General features: G+C 32.4%; 1 protein-coding gene across 1 annotated transcript in view; it reads right to left on the reverse strand.

Moving 5' to 3' along the window:
• Positions 1-19,956, reverse strand: part of LOC117786443 (bifunctional heparan sulfate N-deacetylase/N-sulfotransferase) — a 94,077-nt gene that overhangs the window by 71,744 nt on the left and 2,377 nt on the right. The window contains exon 2 of the mRNA XM_034624705.1: positions 1,619-1,659. The gene's annotated coding sequence lies outside the window, so the exon portion shown is untranslated. The remainder of the gene's footprint in view (positions 1-1,618; positions 1,660-19,956) is intronic.

Genomic DNA, 19,956 nt, shown 5'->3' on the forward strand with positions numbered 1-19,956 from the left:
TTTAACTTAAGCATGTATTTTTGCAAAGTATGCAGAATATAATTTAAAAAATATTCTTAAATTATATTACAATTTTTATTAAATTATTGTTAAATTATCAAATAAAACTAGGACTATATAGTATCAAATGACAATGACACTCATTAAATAAACAAATAACACTAAAAACATTTTATAAGAAAAAAAATTCATGGAAGAACCTCGCTTAAGATCATTTATTTAAATATCTTTCCATTTAAAATTTAAATGTATTTTCTTATATTTATTTACTTAATATTTTCTACTTGTATATCTATACATTTTTTACTTTCATTTAAATTTTTCAAGTCTTTTTTAATTTTTTATTATGTATTTGTCTATTCAGTCCACTATATTCATTTAAATTTTTCATGTCTTTTTTAATTTTTTAATATGCATTTGTCTATTCAGTTTTCAATTTAAAATTGTTTCATTTTGTTGTTGTTTTCTACTTGCAAATTTATATAATTTTTTAATTTATTTATATATTTAAGTCATTTATTTGTCTAATCAGTTTTCAATTTTTATTTGTTTAATTTAATTGTTATATTTACCTAATATATTTGTATTATTTTTATTTATAATAATTTTTAAATTATTAATTTGTTTATTCAGTTTTGTATGAAGTTTGATTCATTTAATTGACACCGATTTTTTTCAGTGTAGCGCCATCATCGACCATGTCGCTGGCTGAATCCTTTGGAGCCACAAGCAACCTTCTCTATTCTTGTCCCTTCCTTTCCCAACCTTTAACCAATGTCCATTGCACTTCATTTTGTTGTTGTCGACACTCGCCCAACAGTCAACGAGCCAACTTGATTGGTACGGTTCTTTTTTTCACTCCTTCCCCATCTCCTTTATTCGTTTTTCTCTTTTTGCTTTTGATTTTTATAAGCAGCTCGTGTTTTGGCCTTTTGCACATTTGTTTTGTTTTTTACGTTCTCTGATGATTTGGCAAATTGAATTTCAACTCAATTTGCAGCTAACAATAAAGACTAATTAGCTGCCTCAGTCTAAAACCAGACGCTGAAAAGTATGCTTTAAAAAAAAATGTGAACAACTCTTGAATTTCACATGGAAGCACTGAAATCGATAAGAGGCAATCAATGAATGTAACTCCAAGTCAAACTGAAGGCAACAAATTCTAAAACGGATAGAAAAAGCGCAACATTTCTGAAGGAGAGATTCTGCCAGACAGAAATTGTGGCATGAAAAGTGTTGTCTGAGTGCTGCATAAAATGAATATCAATTAAGCAAACGAATATTCGCCACATGCAGAGAAAGAATTGAGTTGCTCTGGGAATAATTCCAAACAGACTCGTGTTGTTGCAAATTGAAAAAAAAAGAGGCAGCTCAATTTGCTAAAACGTAGATAACATGGCAAAGAAGGCAGACAAACTAAGAAAATTTTGGTAAATTAAAAGCAAATTGCTAAGTAAAAGGTAAAAACTGAACTTTGATGTAAAAGCAAGGTAACTTGAGCTAAGATTATTCTGTGAAAAGCTCTGTTAAAATCTGCACAAATTATTAATAAATATTTTAAAAGAAAACCTTATAAAATGTAAGAAAAAAATTATTGAATTATTTGAAATATACTTACAATAGCACACTGTAGAATAGTTGTATGAAAAATAAATATTGCTGAAATAGAAAAGAGTAAACTTTTATTAGAAAAAATTAATATCGTAGAGTATATGAGAACGAAGTAAAATATATTAAAATATAGGAATAGCCAACTCATCGATTTGGTTAAATAAATTTCATACTTTTTATATTTTACTCGTCATAAATTTAAGTTAACTCTATTTCAAAACTGTGTAAATTTTATTTTTAATTTAAATGGCATTAAAAAACCTAAGCACTTTGTTTATATTCAACGAAAAAGTTTCAAAATATTATTCTCCTTAAGCTTGTTTACAAATATATCGTATGCCCGTATCATCTTTCAATGCTGTCATTGTGTTGTGAGAACTGCAGATACGAAAACAAGTCAAGATAAAAGATACTTTGTCAGACGATTGCTATCCAAAAGAAACGTTAATTAGCTGCCACACGAAGCGACAACTTCAACGTTTTTTTTTTTGCCACATCAGCTAAAATCTTTGCTTTTCATCTAGTTTTGTCAATATTGTTGTTGGTTCTTCTTTTGAAGATATGCGAAAATTGCTTTTAAACAAAAAAGCGGCGGCAGTTTTCTTATATTGGTTGATGTTTTGCGATTTTATTATCTCTCGAGTATCTGTGGCTCCAAATGTGAATGTTTCTGTGTATGTGTGTGTGTGGGTGAGTATGAGTGTGTATCTGTATCTATTTACAGCTATAGATTCGCCTTTCATGCTTCAATAAATAAAATGAATTGAAAAAGCAAAAAAGCTGAAACCTCACACACTCAGCCAAATAGATTGAGATGAATAAAACAAGAAAGAAAGTTTATTTTTGGAACCTCGAAGATTTGATACACTAGCAGACTCCTGATCGTTTATTCCTATGACAGCTATATGATATAGCAGTCCGATTTAAGTCAAATTTGAGCAGGTTGAATAGTACAAAAGCAAATACACAAAATAAGTGATTGGTTGAGATATCGAACAAAAAAAAAACATAAAAGATTTCCATACTTAAGGTTTATTTTCGACCGATCGTTTCTGTGGCAGTTTTATGACATAGTTGATCGAATATAGCCAAATTTGTTTAAAAAGGATTTCCATTTTTTTCCTTTTCTTTTAAATGTTTCTTTTTTAATATTTTCCTTTTTTTTCTTTTTTTTAATATTTTCCTTTTTTTTAATATTTTCCTTTTTTTAATATTTTTCATTTTTTTTAATATTTTCCTTTTTTAATATTTTCCATTTTTTAATATTTAATTTTTTTTTAATATTTTCCTTTTTTTTAAATATTTTTCTATTTTCTTTTTTTAATTACTCATGGTTTTTAAAAATAGTTAAAAAAGCGTTTATTAGGGGTGTTCCTGAATTACAAACCAAACAAATATCAATACATTTTTGGTTGGTTTAGATTTTTGATAAAAATCCTGTATAAAATCTACTGGGAATATATATTTTGAATTTTTTTTTTTTTTTTTTAAGAAGCAATTGCTTTACTTTATGGCTGCCACGTCTTCTTTAATGCGTTACACAATTTGTGACAAAATTCTAAAAACCTTAAGCAAGTGTATAAAGAACAGAAAAGTGAGAGAGAGAGAGAGAGAGAGAGAAAACTGGGAAGAGTGTGGCGATGCAGCCAGGATAACAGATTAGTTGAGCTGGCCAACAGACTCGTTTGAAATCAAAACATTTTGTTAAAAGGAAACGCACACACACACATAGATATTTATACACAGATAAAGAGAGCAAATCAAGGCCTATTCACACAGACAGATGCGCGCGTTTATCTGCGGAAACGGAGATACGTTGTACGTGCCCAGGACGCGAACAGGACGTGGCCAGGACACAAGCTCTAAACTTTGCCTCAATGCCTGTATCTATGTGTCTGTCCGTCTGTCCGTCTGTCTGTCCGTCTGTCCGTCTGTCTGTATGTGTGTGTGTACGCATTTGGCAGCCAACTTATGTGTAATAAAATGTAATAAAATAAAACTCACATATTAGAAATGTTTTGCCATTTTTTTTTTCTTTCTTATTTTCTATTTATCTTTTTTTTTGCCCCTCATTGAAAGACACATAAAAAGCACATAGAACATTTTGTAGTTCTTGCTGTTGTTGTTGTTTCTGTTGTCAGCCCATAAATAAAATGTGTCTTTGTATATTGTGGCTAGTTTTCGGCTTATAGCACATAGTATTAGCCATATTGCCATCTTTACATAATCACAATCGCAATCAGCTTCACTGTGATGACTGTGATTTTTGTTGGGCCTGAAAATGAGACTTTTATGACACGTTTATAGGCCATTTAATGGCTGGCCCAAATGACAACAGCTGTCAGCGGAGTCATTTAAATGTATTTCCCGTGAATTTCATTTCCGAAATCAACATCATTGAAGATTACATTATTATTATTATTAACAATATAAAATGTCATAGGCTTTTAACTATAAATTATTCATAAATCATCATCAACTTCAGCTTGATTTTCGCTCAATTGTTTGCTTTAATATTTAAAACGTTTTTTATGTTTTTTTTTCTTTTATGAGTGCTCCTGATTTTATGGAATAATTAATGTGCATTGAATTTATTTCATGCATTAAAGTAGTCATGTAAGAATTTTCCTAAATTTAAAAGAGAAATTCGTTTATACACCAAATTTTTTGAAGCTAGCTCTATTAATCTCTAAGTTTAATAGGTTATATTAAATTTTACAAGTCGGATACCACATGGTTTCAGACCTTTTCGTTTGCAATTGTACTTAATTTCTCTACATAAAGTACAAATGCACAGTCATACTAAATTTCAAAACTCTAACTCATATAGTCACTGAGTTCAATTTGTTATATTTTAAATTAAACCAATTTTCTGACATTTTTTGGTAGGCTGAAATTGTACATATATATTGTAAGTGTAGAAAAAATGTAAGGAACGTAGTTCCAAAATTTCCTGGCTCTTACTGTCATAGATCTTAAGTTCAATGGGTTTTATTTAAGATTATATTCGTTTTTTAAGGTCGCATTTCTACCGAATTCTAAATATTGTGTTCGAGTTTGATGGGTTATATTATTATATTATGTATAGAAACGTTCTATACACCAAGTTTTTCAACTTTAATGATGTATATTTATAATTTCTATATTTTCCGTTGTACTCCCATATTTAAAAACACATTAAAGCGGCTCCGTCAAATTGATAACCTCAAGCCAATAACTGACAGCTGCTGGCATAGACATCGATTAATTACATTAGTTTTGTTCGATAGCAAATTGAATTAACTTTTGACAAAGTGCTGCACATTGATTTTCTAATTGGCCGCGTCACAAAGGCAAAAAGCCAATTCAACAATTTTTTAATGTGCAAAATTAATGCTTTTTAATGAAATTTTCAGCAATTGAGCAAGTCGTGATGGAGGGGAAAGAAATGGAGGAAGAGAGGCATAGAGAGAGAGCAGGACAAACAACAAAATGGCGGCCAACAGACGGCAAAACTTGACTTGACCATTAAGTTAATGAGGGTCATTGCGGCAACATGTTGTTGCTTCGCACCTTGCCACCAGATGAGACCGACAATGAGTCTGTGTTGTTGTAGTTGCCAGCCTGTTGAGGATAATGACGTTTATTTGAGGGTGAAATTGGGGGTTGAAATTGGGAGGGTAAGAAATGCGGACTATGCTTTTCAATGCGCCAACTTCCTGTGACGTCAACGTCGGCGGAAACGGAAGCCAAACAAATATGGAAAGACAAAAAACAACAATAAAACTTTTTAATGCTTTTTCAGTGCGCACGTAAACAGTGGAGGGGGGAAGAGGCACACTGGTTTAACTGCTTTAAGCTAGAGAAAATTTTTGTATCTTCATTCAAAATGGCTTACATCTTAGTGACACAGCTATTTTGTGGACTTCATTTATCTTAATTAATATTAATATTTTTGATGCTGTACCGAAAAATAAGTAAAAGGGTGTATTAAGTTTGTTGAAAGCCAAAATTGTGTAACAGAGAAGTAGACCCTTAAAACAAAATATTTTTTTTTTCTTGGAACTGCATCAGCTTTTAATGAATAAAAATTAAATTGTTAAATAAAAATAACTTATGAATTTAAAAAATTTTAATTTTTTCACTTTACTTGATTATTAATTCATTTTTTCTTAATTTTATTTAATTTTTTTCTTAAACTTATATTTTATTATTATTATTATTTTTAAATTTTATTTATTTTTTTTTAATTTAATTAATTTTTTTAATTTCATTTCATTTATTTTTTTTCTTTTTATAGAAAAAATTTTTTTTTCTTTTTATTTAGTCAAATCTTAAATGATTCTATCGGATAATGAAAAGTTTTTATTTTCATTTTAAATATTTTAAGAAAGTGTCATATTTTTATTTAATATTTCCATGTTCTTATTTTGAATTTTAAAATATATATTGTAAGTGTAGAAAGAACCTAAGGAACGTAATACCAACAACATTATTTTATTTTTATATTTTTTAACAAAAAAAATTTTTTTTTCATATTTTGTAAAATATTTAATGATTCTATCGGCTAATGAAAAGTTTTTATTTTCATTTTAAATATTTTAAGAAAATGTCATATTTTTAATTAATATTTCCATGTTCGTATTTTTAATTTTAAATTTTCTTTTTTAACAAAAGTACAGAATCTTTCTCATTGTCAGTTTTCTCAACTGAAGTTTTTTCTGCTAGTTAATTAACAAATTTTGGCTTTTAGCTAATTATACGCAATCCATCATCATTACTGTGCCTTGTACCACTGTGCTATATTATTTAAAATGTATTTTTGGTTTCATATTTCAGCTAATTCATCATGCGCTTGGCTTTTCTTGCCAGCAATTTTCATTTACAGTTTGATAAATTTGTGTCGCATTTATATTTTTTTTTTTTGGTAGTTATTCGTGTTTTATTTAGGGCCATTTATTTTAGCCGCCTGCGCTTAAGGAAGCAGACAGTTTAGTCCCAGGGGCAGAGTGACCACTGTGATAAGACTGATGTGACGATAATGGCAATGAGAACGACAATGATAATGATAATGATGATGAAACAAAGCAAAGCCAAATGGCATGACAAGAAGAAGAAGAAGTAGAAGCAGGACAATAACATGACAATAAATAGTACATAAGCACAATTTAAATGACATTTTTAGTTGTCTTTTATGTGACCTCACACTCAGTCTATCACTCTCTCTCTCTATCTCTTGCTTTTTTGTCTCTTTTGTAGAGTGACATGCGATATTTGATCAATAACTTGTTAGTCGTGGCTAAAGGAAAGCAGATACTTTACTTTGGGGGTTGCCAACATAATGGAGTGTCTCTACATATGTGTGCATTAGTGTGTGTTATGTGTGTGTGTGTGTGTGTGTTAGTGTGTGTGCACATCCTGTTTGGCTCGTGTCTGAAGCTTATTTGTGCCTGATTCTGGCTCTGCTTTTCTATTGCGGCATTCATTATGGAAAGGCAAACAAGTTGGCTAGAACGAAGGCAGAACGTCAGTCTAGGCCAACAGCGAGGCCATCAATCTGCCAGGTTGTTAGGGTTGCCGGTCTAACCGTTTTTCGCACGTTCCATTGCCGCCCCAGATCAAAGGCAGCGACACGACGCGTCGTCTCTTATTCTCCCTCCCTTTCTTTTTCTCTCGCTCTCTCGCTCTCACTCTGTCTCTCTGTGGCACTCAAGTGTTTGCCTAGGCCAAAACAAAAAGCCCTCGGCGCTGTCTCAAGCGTTATTTATTGTTAACGAAATAGCCGACGTTGAGGTCCTTTGCCATGCAAGTCAAAAGCCAGCGTTGCCAGATCTAAACAAGTTAGACGGCCTAAATGCAGCGAATTGACTGCTAGATGCCCAGTAGCTGAGGAGACATCCATTCAATTGCCATAAGTCAAATATATTTTTTTTTTAGTGTTACCTATTAAGTATTGTATTTTATTTGTAAGGAAATTTAAAAAACAAAATATTTTTTACTGCAATTCTTGTCGTCGTATGCGTTCGTCCTGCATTAAACTTGGAATATCTACATATTTTCTGCATATATCTTAATTATCTTCTCTGTTTATAAACCGATTGAGATTAAATTTTAAGCCATTGTCCGCAAAATATTACAAAATTTGTGTGCCAAATTTCAACCGGAATTCTAGACTTTGCCTACGTTAGTCCTGCATTAAACTAGAAATATCTACATATTTTCTATATATATCTTAATTATCTTCTCTGTTTATAAACCAATTGAGCTGAAATTTTTAGCAATTGTTTGCAAAATATTTCCAATTATGCTCGCCAAATTTCAAAACTGTAGCTTCAAATTTGTTCTACTTATTAGATTTTTTTTCATTTTTGTGGCCAAGGCAAAATTAAAAAAAAAAAAAAGAGAATTTAATCTGAATGTCAAACATAGCAATATTTTTACCGAATTTGGTCACTCTAGCTCTTACAGTTTCAGAGATCTAGGTTTTTAAACAATAAAACAAGCATTAGCACAAACTTATAAGCCTTTTTAATTATACGAGACTTCCTCTTAATCTCCTCCCCCTCTCCCTCTCCTTCTTTCAGTCTCTCTCACTCCTATTTTTAATGCGGCAATTAATCAAACGCTAAACAACATTTTGTGGTTTTACAAGCATGTTAAATGTTTCTATTGTTGTTGTTGATAGCAAATTAATGCCGTTAGAAGGCTGTAATCCCAAATTGCTGCCGTCTCTCCATATCTGCCTATCTCTCTCTCTCTAAATCACACTTTCTCGCACTTTGTGTCTCATTCTGCAATTCCCTCTCACTTGTCTCGTTATTGTTTCAATTGTTTTTGGCTGCCTGCCCGTTGACAACATACTAAATTAACACGCACAGAGACAAAGCTTATGCTCTACCCTTTACTCTATCTCTCTCTCTCTCTTTCTCCTCTCATCTCTCTTCCTTGCCCTGTTGGCTGTGTGTGAGCCAATTGAAAGCAGTCAAAGAGCAGGATTACAATCTATCAGCTGCAGCACAAATTTGGCTTGTTCAGTGTACTGCATTCCCTTCTCCCCTTGTCCTCATCTGCCCTCTCTTAATTCCCTACCTTACTGCTCCCTCTTTTCCCTTGTGTTTCATGTCCAAGTCCTTGTTCATATCCTGTACAGCCTCTGACTCTCCTGTCGCATTGCAGTTTCGGGTTCAAACGCTTTCAGTGTTAAATCCCCTTTTTATTGTTGTAAATTTTTGCTGAGTGTGTGTGAGTGTGAGTGTGTGTACAAATGATTGCCATTGGTTTTGTATTCCACTCATTTGCATAGCATGAGTGTGTGTGGTTGTGTGTGCGTGTGTGTGCGTGTGTGTGCCTGGCAGGCAACTCTATTACACTTAAAACGAGTCAATGCGTTTTAAAAAAGGGAACAAATCCAATTGCGGCCTGGCAATTCAAGTGCGTATGTAAACAGCAAAAGAGATAGCAAAAGCAATAAAAAGAGAGAGAGAGAGAGAGAGTGTGTGTGTGTGAGACCTGCTATACAAAGAATCCCCCGGGGAGCTTTTGTTTTTGAGGCACGCGTATGCTAAACGATTGTGATCTCTCTCTGTGTGTCATTTCAAATGTGAATGCAATTAACAACCAAATGCAAAAAGGTGTAAATTTTAAATTTGACATTTACAACCAGCAAAAATCTGATAAACAAATTAGAAATGATATTAGAAATTAGAAATGATATTAAAACATTGGGCATTATATATAAAACACATTAGATAACATTCTGTTTTGTTTTAAATTGCGAAAAATTAAAAAAAAAGACCAACTTCTAAAATCAAGAACATTCATCTTAGATATTATTTATTTTAAGACCAAATTACTAAAACTAAGATTATTAATCTAAAAAATCGTAAAATCTTTATATAAGAATAAAAATCTTAAATTGTTAGGAAATTATAAATAGGTACTATTTCGTATAAAAAAAAGGTTGCTCCGTGGCGCTCTGGTTAGAGAAACTGCTTCAGTGTAAAGCAGTAGGCGCCGGTTCGAATCCCACTCGTAACAAACTAAAATATCATTTATAAAATTACTAAATATTAAAAAAAAATTTTATTTTTTGATTTTAATTTTAAGAGCATTTATTCTTAAACTAAGCACTTGATCTTATTTGAAATGGTCTTAAAACCAAGACGTGCTTTCTTAATTTAAGAATTTTATGTTCTCAACGCATTTTTTAGACCAAAAATCTAAGTTCTGAGACCAAAATCTTGAATTTAGAACATTTTTTTATCAGTCTAAATATGTACATTAAGCAATAAGAAAATATTGTAGGAGAAATTGGAATTTAAGCAAAGCATTTTGATTACTTAATTCCTTGAATTTCAGACTAAATTATGTCCATAGCAAAAATAATTAAAAAACAGTACACAGCAAACGCGCTGCTTCGAGTTGAGACGCTGAACACAAATAATTTTTGACACTACACGCAGCAATTAAAAAAAATTAAAATTTCTGAGGTTTCTGTACATTAAAATCGCGAAATAAATTAAGCATGATCATTTTATAATCTGAGGAATATAATCCAATGGAATATAATAAAATTAATAAAAATAATATGATCTTAAAGTCATCTACATTTATCTTAAAATTACACAGCAGTTTTAAAACTCTATTGCTTAAGTTTTAATAAAAATTAGCTTAAAGTCCTCTTGGAAGCCTGCTCTAAGAATATTCAACTGTGGAGTATTACAACTGAAAACCGGTTTGCAGACTTCCTGTAGTAAGTAGCTCAAGTTTTATATTTTAAGGCCAAACCATTATTAGTTTAATAGCCTGTCGTGGCAATTGCAAAAGTAATTTTCAACTGTGCGATTGGCACAACTTCGAACCGAATTCGCAGGCACCTCAAAATTGTTTCATGTTTCACGCAAAACACACACAAATTGCCGCAGTTTTCATTTCCATTTTCATTTCCCGTTGTTTTTATTTTCTTCTTCTGTATATTTTTTTGTTTTCGGTTTTGTTGCTGTTGTATTATGAGCTTTTATGTTTAGCTCGTAATCTTCATTCTCAATTACGAGTGTTGTAAACTGCCACACTTGCAATACGAGCTCGCAACTTCCCTTTCCCCTTCCTCCCTTTTCCAAATCCTATTTCCCTTTCTTTGCTGACCAACTCTTGCTTCTCTTCATTCTACACCAGTGTTGCCAAAACATCTTTTTCCCGACAATTCTGACAAAATTCGCTGAAAAATTGAGGGAGATAGCGGAAATTCTGGAATATTTAAAATGTGTATTGCTTTTATTTGCTTTTTTACCTTAAAAGAATAATTTGGCATTTTGTAGTTGAACACAATTTAACATATTTCACCATAAATAAAACCTGATTAATTACATTCTTTAGAAAACTTTAACGATCAAAAGCAATAAATTTTGGTGTCGATATCATATAGAGAAATATAACATTTTCTGGAATGTTTTCAAAGCAGCAGAATGTTTTTCAAGCGGAATGTCATTTTGATTATGGTTTTTCCTCTTAATTCATTATGCATTCAAGTTTCTATTAATTTCCTTAACATGAATTCGCCTCTGGATCCAGGACAGTTTTCACTGGGACAGTTTTTGCTAGTACAGTTTTCTAGGACACTTTTTTAAATTTTGTATAACTTTGTCAAGACTGGACCGATTTTCAAGCGGAATGTCATTTTGACTATGGTATTGCCTCTTAGCTCATTCTGCATTCAAGTTTTTATTAATTTCCTTAAGAAACTTTCACCTCTGGATCCAGGACAGTTTTCACTGGGACAGTTTTTAAATTTTGTATAACTTTGTCAAGACTGGACCGATTTTTAAGCGGAACGTCATTTCGATTCAAGTTTTATTTAAAAAATATTGCCTTTGGATCTAGGACAGCTTTAGCTAGAACTGTTTTCTAGACCAGTTTTGAAATATTTAAACTAAAACACTACAACTACTGTTAGAGTCATGGGTAGATTCAAATTTGAAAGAGATAAAAATTTATATATTTTTTTTGTGCATATTTAAAATTTTTAAAATACAAATAAATAAATTCAAATACATAAAACTTTTTTCGCGGTTTTTAATTAATTTATTTTCTTATATTTTATTTTAAATGTTCATTTTTTTTGGATTGGCAGTTTTTTTTTGCTTCTTTAAAGTTGGCCACACTGCTCTTCACTACCTTCTCGTTTTTCTCTCTCTTCTCCCTCTTCACTACCTTCTCGTTTTTCTCTCTCTTCTCCCTCTTCTGTCGCTCTCTCTTATCCCTCTGCTCTCACTCACTTTATCGCTCTTGCAGCTTGGCACATTTTGTGTTGCATTTAAAACGTTGCAAATCTTTAGCAACATTTTTGACGATTTTGCCAGCTGCCGCCTCGCAACTCTTTGTTCTTGTTCTTCATGTTGTTGTTTTTATTTCCGGTTTAGTTGTTGTTGTTGTTGTTCAAGTTGTTGTTGCTGGCTCTACACATACCATAGCTGGCCACAGGATGCGCCAGTTTGGCCGTTTTTCACACATATATATTTTTCACTTGAATTTTAACGCGCTGCGCTTAATATTGCTTTCCTCTTACATTTTCCGCTCTCGCCGCTGAGCTTTTCATCTAGTTTTCTTTTACGCTCAAAAGTATGTATGTTTTTTCCTTTGTGTTGTTGTTGTTGTTGCTGTTGTGGTTGTTTAAAAAATTTGTATGCTGCGCTTAAAAAACAAAAACGAAATGGCATAAAAATAAAATAAATGTTCACAGCTAAGCCGCCTCTTTGTTTATGTGTGTGTGCGTGTGTGTGTGCGGCAAGGGGCGTGGCTTAAGCTTGCCTCAGCTGCTGCTGCTTTTGTTTTCTTTTTTTTTGCATACACAAATTTTTTACATTTTTTTTATGTTTTATGCGTTATTGTTGTCGATGTTGTTGTTGTCGTTGTTGTTGTTGTCGTTGTTGTAGAGGAGACGCCACGCATGGGGGCTGCTGATTGCTTTGTTCCGGCGCTTAAGCGCCCCAAATCCCCTACATTCCTCCTCTTCCCCTACACTCCCCTCTACTGCCATTCTTTTATTCCCTTTCCATAGCATGGCATTATGTTTATGATGGCTGCAATTTTATTTATTTATTTATATACGCTTTCTGCGGGCTCGACTATAAATTAGTGCACGTTTTGAGCAGCACTGCAGCGACTGTCAAACTGTGCATAAAAATCAATTAATAAAAGGCACAAAAACAACAACAACTACAGGTAAGAATGCTAGAGTAAAGCTGCTGGACTGTTAAATGCCCAGTACACGTATCTTTGCAGCTCTTCCAACTAATTAACGTAATAAAAACATAATTTAATTTAATTTAATAAAAAAAATATTAAAAAAAGACATTTAAAGGAAAATCAAATATTTAAGATAGAAATCTATATTTCGAATTTTATTTATATTTTCAATTTTTAATTTAGGTAAAATAAGTTAATATAAATAAATCTTTGCAGCTTTTCGATCTTATTAACGTAAATGAAACATAATTTTAAAATTTAAAAAAAAATATTACTAAAAAGACATTTCAAAAAAACAAATTTTAAAGATCTATATTTCGAATTTTATTTATACTTTCAATTTTTAGCTTAAGTAAAATAAGTTAATATAAATAAATCTAAAAAAAAACAATTGTGATCACAATTTAAAACCTTTTCTTTATTACATTATTTTTCAAAAATATTAAATTGTAATAATCCATAGCTTCATAATCCTCTCAACTCTTTGGTTACTGGGCTTAAAATTGCTGACAAAACTTTTCCCGTGTGTTTCGCATTTAATTACAAAATTCAGTGTGGTGCAATGAGCAGCTGAAAGTGGGTGGGTTGTGGTTTGGTTTCGGGGGAGAGTCGCAGATGGGGCAAATCAAATTGCGAATTACACAAATTGTTTGTTTTCTTGTTGTTGCTTAAATACGAGTACACTTGCAAATTGTTGGAGTATTACATTTTGTCACGAAATGTGCAAAGCATTTAAAGAAGGCGTGGCAGTTGCAATAACTATAAAGTATATTTTTTATTATTGATCAATATAATGAGAAATGTCATTATAGTCAAGGTTATATCTGAACAATTTCTATGCAAACTGGGCTATTAACTTTTAAGGCATGAGAATGAAAATTGAAACAGCTGGCTTTTTTATGGAAGGCAGATCGAAGCACTTTAATATATAACAATTAATATAAGTATACATTTGGGCACTTAAATATAGTTATTTTACTATTTATAAAAAAAAATGTTAAACTCCATTTTTGTCCTATGATATTTATAAATAGCAATAAAAAATCCAAATTATCCAAATAAAAAATTGTTAAACAAAGAGAAGTAAATATGTAATAAGATTTTGAAGAATATTAGGTTTGAATAAATAAAAAAATATCAACTTATACAGGGGTGACACAAAAATCGAAACCAACCGAAAATCTCCCTAAAATGTATGGAGATTTGGGAGATTTTCGGATGGTTTTGATTTCTTTGGCACCCCTAATAAAGTCGATTTCATCAAATTTCTAATCCACTGTAATATTTCAGATTGAAAAAAGCCAAAAATACATTTTCAATTAATTAATTTCTATTTATAATTTGATCTAGATATATGACAAAATTTTATGAAACCTTTTTTCTGTAGCTGTCATATAAAAAATTGCTCGAATATTTATAATATATGTAAATAAATTTTTCATTACATTAAATTCAACTTTTTGCTAAGCATAAGAGATGTAAAGAGGCTAGCAATAATATATATTTGATTTAGCAACAATGTGTAAGTGTATTTTAAGATTCTTTATGCTGTTGTTGCACCTTTTTTTGTGGAGGACAAATGTCAATGCAACCTTTGTCCCTCACCAAAAAAAAAAAAAACTGTGCCAAATGAGCAGCTGAGAGGCGGCAAGGGGGGCGTGTCACAGCTTGCTGACATTTCACGCATTTAGTTGTTGGTTGTGTCCCTAAAATCCCCTTAGCCCCCGCTTTCTCCGCTGTTCCCATTGTCCGCCTGCGTGTCCGGCTTTTTTTGCCTTTGACAGAAACGAAATGAAACGTGGTGTTCACAGGATAAAGGATAAAGTGTGCGTGATGTGCAGTCAGGCAACTCTTCGAGCTTCCCTCTCTCAGCTCACCCACCTCTACTACAACTACATCTAAAGCATTTTACTGTTCATTTATGTGTCGCCATTTTAGCAGCGAAAAGTGACAGGCAACGTCAGGGAAAAAGGAAAGGAAAAGCGGTGAGGAAAACCGTCCAAATGCCCGGCATAAAGTCAATTTGTAAAACGCCGCGCATCGCAGCACTGTTTGGCCATCAATGGACTGGAAAGCTGGCGCTGCCAGGATATGCGCAAAATAAAAGAAAAAAACACAGGATATCGCATTATCTGCTGCAACAGCAGGACACTCTAGATATCGTTGCAAAAATTGAAGACAAGCGACTGAAATGTTCGAAATGGCGCAGACAATTTGTGATTGCAGTTTACGCTGAATGCGTAAATTAAACAAATGCTGCGAAAACTAATTTATCGCTTAGAGAAACAATTGCATACAGAACTGGCTTCTATCGATAGGTAATACGAGCGATAAATGCAAAAGACATTAGCAGTATTTACCCAACTTTGATACGATTTTTTCTAATCAATATAAAATCAATAATCAATAATTTATAATCAATATAATCAAATTTTGTAATTCACAACAATTTTGATGCAGAATCAATTAAGAAGCCAAATAATGACCAAAATAATATTCCGTATGAAAATCGGTTAAGTTTTGGCAAAGTTATGGCGATTTGAAGTTTTGGAAAAAAAGTCAAGTTAAAGGTATGGAAAAAAAATGACAGTAAGGGAAAAAAATAAAAAAAATTTAAGCACATACAATTTTGATGCAGAATCAATTTAGAGGCCAAATAATGAGCAAAATGATGTTCCGCATCAAAATCGGTTTAGTTTTGACAAAGTTATGGTAGATTAAAGTTTTGGAAAAAGTATAAAGGGGTAGGTATGGAAAAAATGGACAGTGATGGAAAAAAATCAAAATTTTTAAATAAGTAATATTTTGATGCAGAATGAATTAAGAGGCCAAATTATGAGCAAAATGATATTCCGCATCAAAATCGGTTAAGTTTTGGCAAAGTTATGGCGATTTAAAGTTTTGAAAAAATGTTAAGGGGAAAATACGGAAAAATTTATTTGCTGAAACAATTTAGAGTTAATTTGTAGATTTTTCATAAAAATCTATTTTATTTATTCGATGTCGATTTCGCTTTATTCCTAACAATAAGTAGTTTCAAATGAAGTTTTTTGAAATGTTACACACTATTATTACTGACTGCAAATGTTGGTTAAGAGGACACATTTTCCACATTTTTTTCCTGCCATTCCTGCCTTTCTTATCTGCCCACATAACCAAATTGAGAGCAGTCATCACACAGCTGGTAGAACAACATGAGGCAGTAATAACAAAGCCACAACAAAGCAATTATTAGCACCGTCATTAGCAGCGAACCATGCCAAATCGAACCACTCCGCCACGCACCACCTCGCACCACAACGAATCCAGGCAAAATGTGTGGTTTTTGGCTAATTAGCTGGTGACTGGCAATAAGTTTTATGCAATTTGAATCGATGGCGGCAATTAGAGTTACGCGCCTACAAATCTCAGTGTTTAGTTTTTACCAACAAAAAAATCTGCATAAGGTGGCAACTCCGAAGCAGTGGGGTCAAAGGGCACCACGAGGTCACGCCCCGTAACGCCCACAAGCTGAGTGAAATCCTGTTAATCGCTTTGCCTTAGCGCATTTCGAATTAGACTTTAGAGCCCAAAATCCTTGCAACCAAGCTTTACTCTCCCTCTCTCTCTGCTTTACCAGGGTTGCCACGCCTTGTGGCGCCGCTTTTCATGCAGCTTATTTGGCATTTTGTTGTTGCTGCCTCAGCTGCTTTTGTCTTGCCAGCAGATCATAATAAACAACGCCAGGCACAAACTCAAACAGAATTCAAGCTACTTTCAGGCAGCGTATTAAGAAGAAGAAGAACCAGTTTACCTCACCTCCCCTTCTTTATCTTCTCTTCCCTCTCCTTAAAATTCCTTCTTTGAAGCAGCTTTTGATTGTCTTGCCTGGTGGGGCAAATATAATGACTAAGCCGAATGCATTTTCTACTATGATGCGGCAGCTACTGTGCAACATAAGTTGCACTCAAAAGCTGATTTTCCACTAAAGAGAAAAACACAAAAGGAAACAGAACTTCTGCCCAGCAATATTAAAGATTATTATGCGCAGTCAACGTACAATCAATTTCCAAGTCAACTCAACTTGCATCATTAAAAGTAACTTCTTCAAATTAACTTGCAAAAATTTGCAATTTTCAATGTAATTTTATTTTTAGTTAAATTTAATTGCAAACACAATTAGAGTTTCTATCAATAAGCGCATAAATTTAATAATCATGTGAATAATTCAAACGGACAGTTAAAACTTGAAGATGTTCTGTCAAGACAATACTTGAAACTTGTTTCCCCCTTATTTTTGTATTGTCATTTAAGCTCTATAAATAATGCATAATTAATAAATGATATGCATTAAAATCAGCAAAAAATACTGCAATGCTAATTAAATTATCTCATTTTAATAAATTGTCTGGCGACGCAAAAATTTTATATTGATTGTATAAAGCTATATATCGGTTGATAATTGAAGTCAAAGCTGAGCTGAAATTTATATAAATGCAAAAAATCAGGTAGCTCAGTTATGATAATAAAGCTTTGAGTTGATTACAATAAAGATCCGATTACATAAATCTCAGCCTGATCTGCGTATTCTAAAAGATATAATTTTGTATTTAATTTATTTTAATCAACTTAATTTATTTATATAAATAAGCGCAGTTGAAGAAAAATGTAACTAAACCATCACAAATAAAAACAAGTAATTTGATTTGATATTATCTCTAGTTGATACATTAACTATTTATAAATTTGCTATTTATTACTACAAAAATGTATTAAAATTAAAAAAAAAAAGTATTTATTAACTCATTTTCAAAGAACTATTTTTAATTAATTAAATATATTTTTTTTTGTACCTAAGATCTATAAATTTATATTAAAATTGAAATGTTTCATTTGGTTTGAGTTCTTTTTTTTTTTTTAAACTTAAATCAATCAGGGCTGAGAATACTGATTAAAAATTTTAAACAGCACCTGTTAATTAATAAATAAATACATTTTTAAATACTGGAATTTTTCAAGCGAAAAATAATTATTTTATAAATTTAGTTGAATATTCAAGTCTACAGTAAATTACTTTGAAAATGATTTAATTCTGTCACAACTATTTTTTGTATCAATTGTACTTTTAGTTGAAATTTTCCAGTTGATTTAATTAATCGAGATAAGCTTTGAACTTTGTAGAGTCTTAAACCATTAAAAAATATTATTTTTTTTAGGGTAATTTCCTGATTAATAAATCCTCCGCTGCTGACTAATAGAAAGTTAATGTTATTAATTATTATCGACGATAAGTCAAAGGTAAATGAGTTGCAATTTGAACAAGTTGCAAGTCGATTGGTTGCTGCTGCTGCTGCTGCTGTCAAAGTTGCTGCCACCGGCAGCTGTGGCATAACGTAAACCTTTGTGGGTGGTTATCAAGTGGGCAATGTCAGGACAATATGTTGCCAGCTGTACAATGGGCCACTTAAGCGACAACAATAAAAAATCATTAGAGTGCCAAAGGCAGCCGTTGCATTGGATGCCAAAGGATGCTAGAGAATGCACACAGGATGTATGTACACAAAGAGAAAAATTTTCGAGAATTCGTACATTTTAATTAAATAATAAATTTAATAAATTTAATTTTAGTTAAATAATAAATTTGCCTGACTTTATGATCATTGTGGAGTCAAAACGGTAAGACGTAGAAGCATGAAATTTTGACACAACATAGCTGAGACAAATTTATCGTGCAATACGACGGCATTTTGTTACTTTGACACATAAATATATTTTTAATCTTACCAAAGGGTTTTTAAGCTTGTTTAATTTCCATAAAACTTGTTATATTTATTTTAAATATAAAATGCTTTCATACAAATTGATTCTTTGTTTACTGTGTGTTTTTTCTCCGTGTGCATGCACCCCATAATACTATATACTTAGTGTATACGCCCACGTGATGATGTAAAGGATAGGAATGAGGTAATGGGGAGGATATGGCAGTCGGTTTGCCTGGCCACTTCATAAATCTACAAGGCATATGAAATACGAGTATCCTGTGCTGAGTGCAGCAGCCAATCATGTTGCATGCCTTCGACTGGCAACTTGGGCCACAGGACCAAAGGACCAAAGGACTAGACGGTCGGCTCATACAACTTGGTCAAAACAAAAACAGAAAAACAAAAAACTTTCTGACATTGTAACGAGTACTTTTTGCTGGAGTGCAGGACACAGTCCAATTCAATAGCAGACAAAAGGACCTAGGAACAAGGACAATGGGACAGTTGGACATGCAGCTGCACGTTCGTTGTTCCCATTTGATTTATTAACAAGCCATCGTTTATCATGTGGCCAACAATGGGTTAAAGCCCACAAAGTAATGCACCCAACAAACCAACAATTGCAAATTTGTTGCAATGCAATCGTTGATCTACAAAAATGAAAAAGAAAAATCTACAACTCTCCATCTCTCTTTCTGCTCCTTCAACTCTCGCCTCTCTCTACAAAAGTAAACAAATCGTTGAAAAATAAACAAAAAACATTATGGAAAAATATGAATCACAGATGAAAAATGAGACACGCCTCTGGCCAAGTTTATTGAAATTAAGATATTTTTTCTCCCTCCACAAACAATAACTTTATGAGATACTAAAAACTAACGGAAAATGCTCATAATTCATCTACAAAAAATATGTGTACATAGTTTTGTTGTTGTTTTTTTCCCTTTTTCCCCCAATTATTTATGTGTCTGTTGACCACGTTTCGGAAAACATTTTGGAATCAGCATCGGCATCTAGAATCTTGAACCGGTTGCCAGCGCATTGAAGCGTTAAATTTCCATGTGGGCGTCCAACACACGACCGACATTCTCGACCCGGCCCAGAACGATCTGGACCCAAAACAAAAACTAAAGAAAAAGAAAAACAAGTTGAAGGAGTCGCCGTTGTCGTCGCGTGGGTGCAAAGACTAAAAGATAAAATGTTGACCAATAAATTTAGTGACCATGAAAGACAGATGAAAAGTAAAGCAAAGCCAAAGCATAGAACCAACAATAATACAAAAAGAATAGAGAAAAACTAACTCTAGTCAAATGCAGCGAATCTCTTATGCACTTGAATTCTAAAGAAAGAGAAATATTAGGAAAAGGATGGAATTAAAAGT

Source organism: Drosophila innubila, assembly GCF_004354385.1.
Source record: "Drosophila innubila isolate TH190305 chromosome 3L unlocalized genomic scaffold, UK_Dinn_1.0 0_D_3L, whole genome shotgun sequence".
In the NCBI taxonomy this organism is placed as follows: Eukaryota; Metazoa; Arthropoda; class Insecta; order Diptera; family Drosophilidae; genus Drosophila; species Drosophila innubila.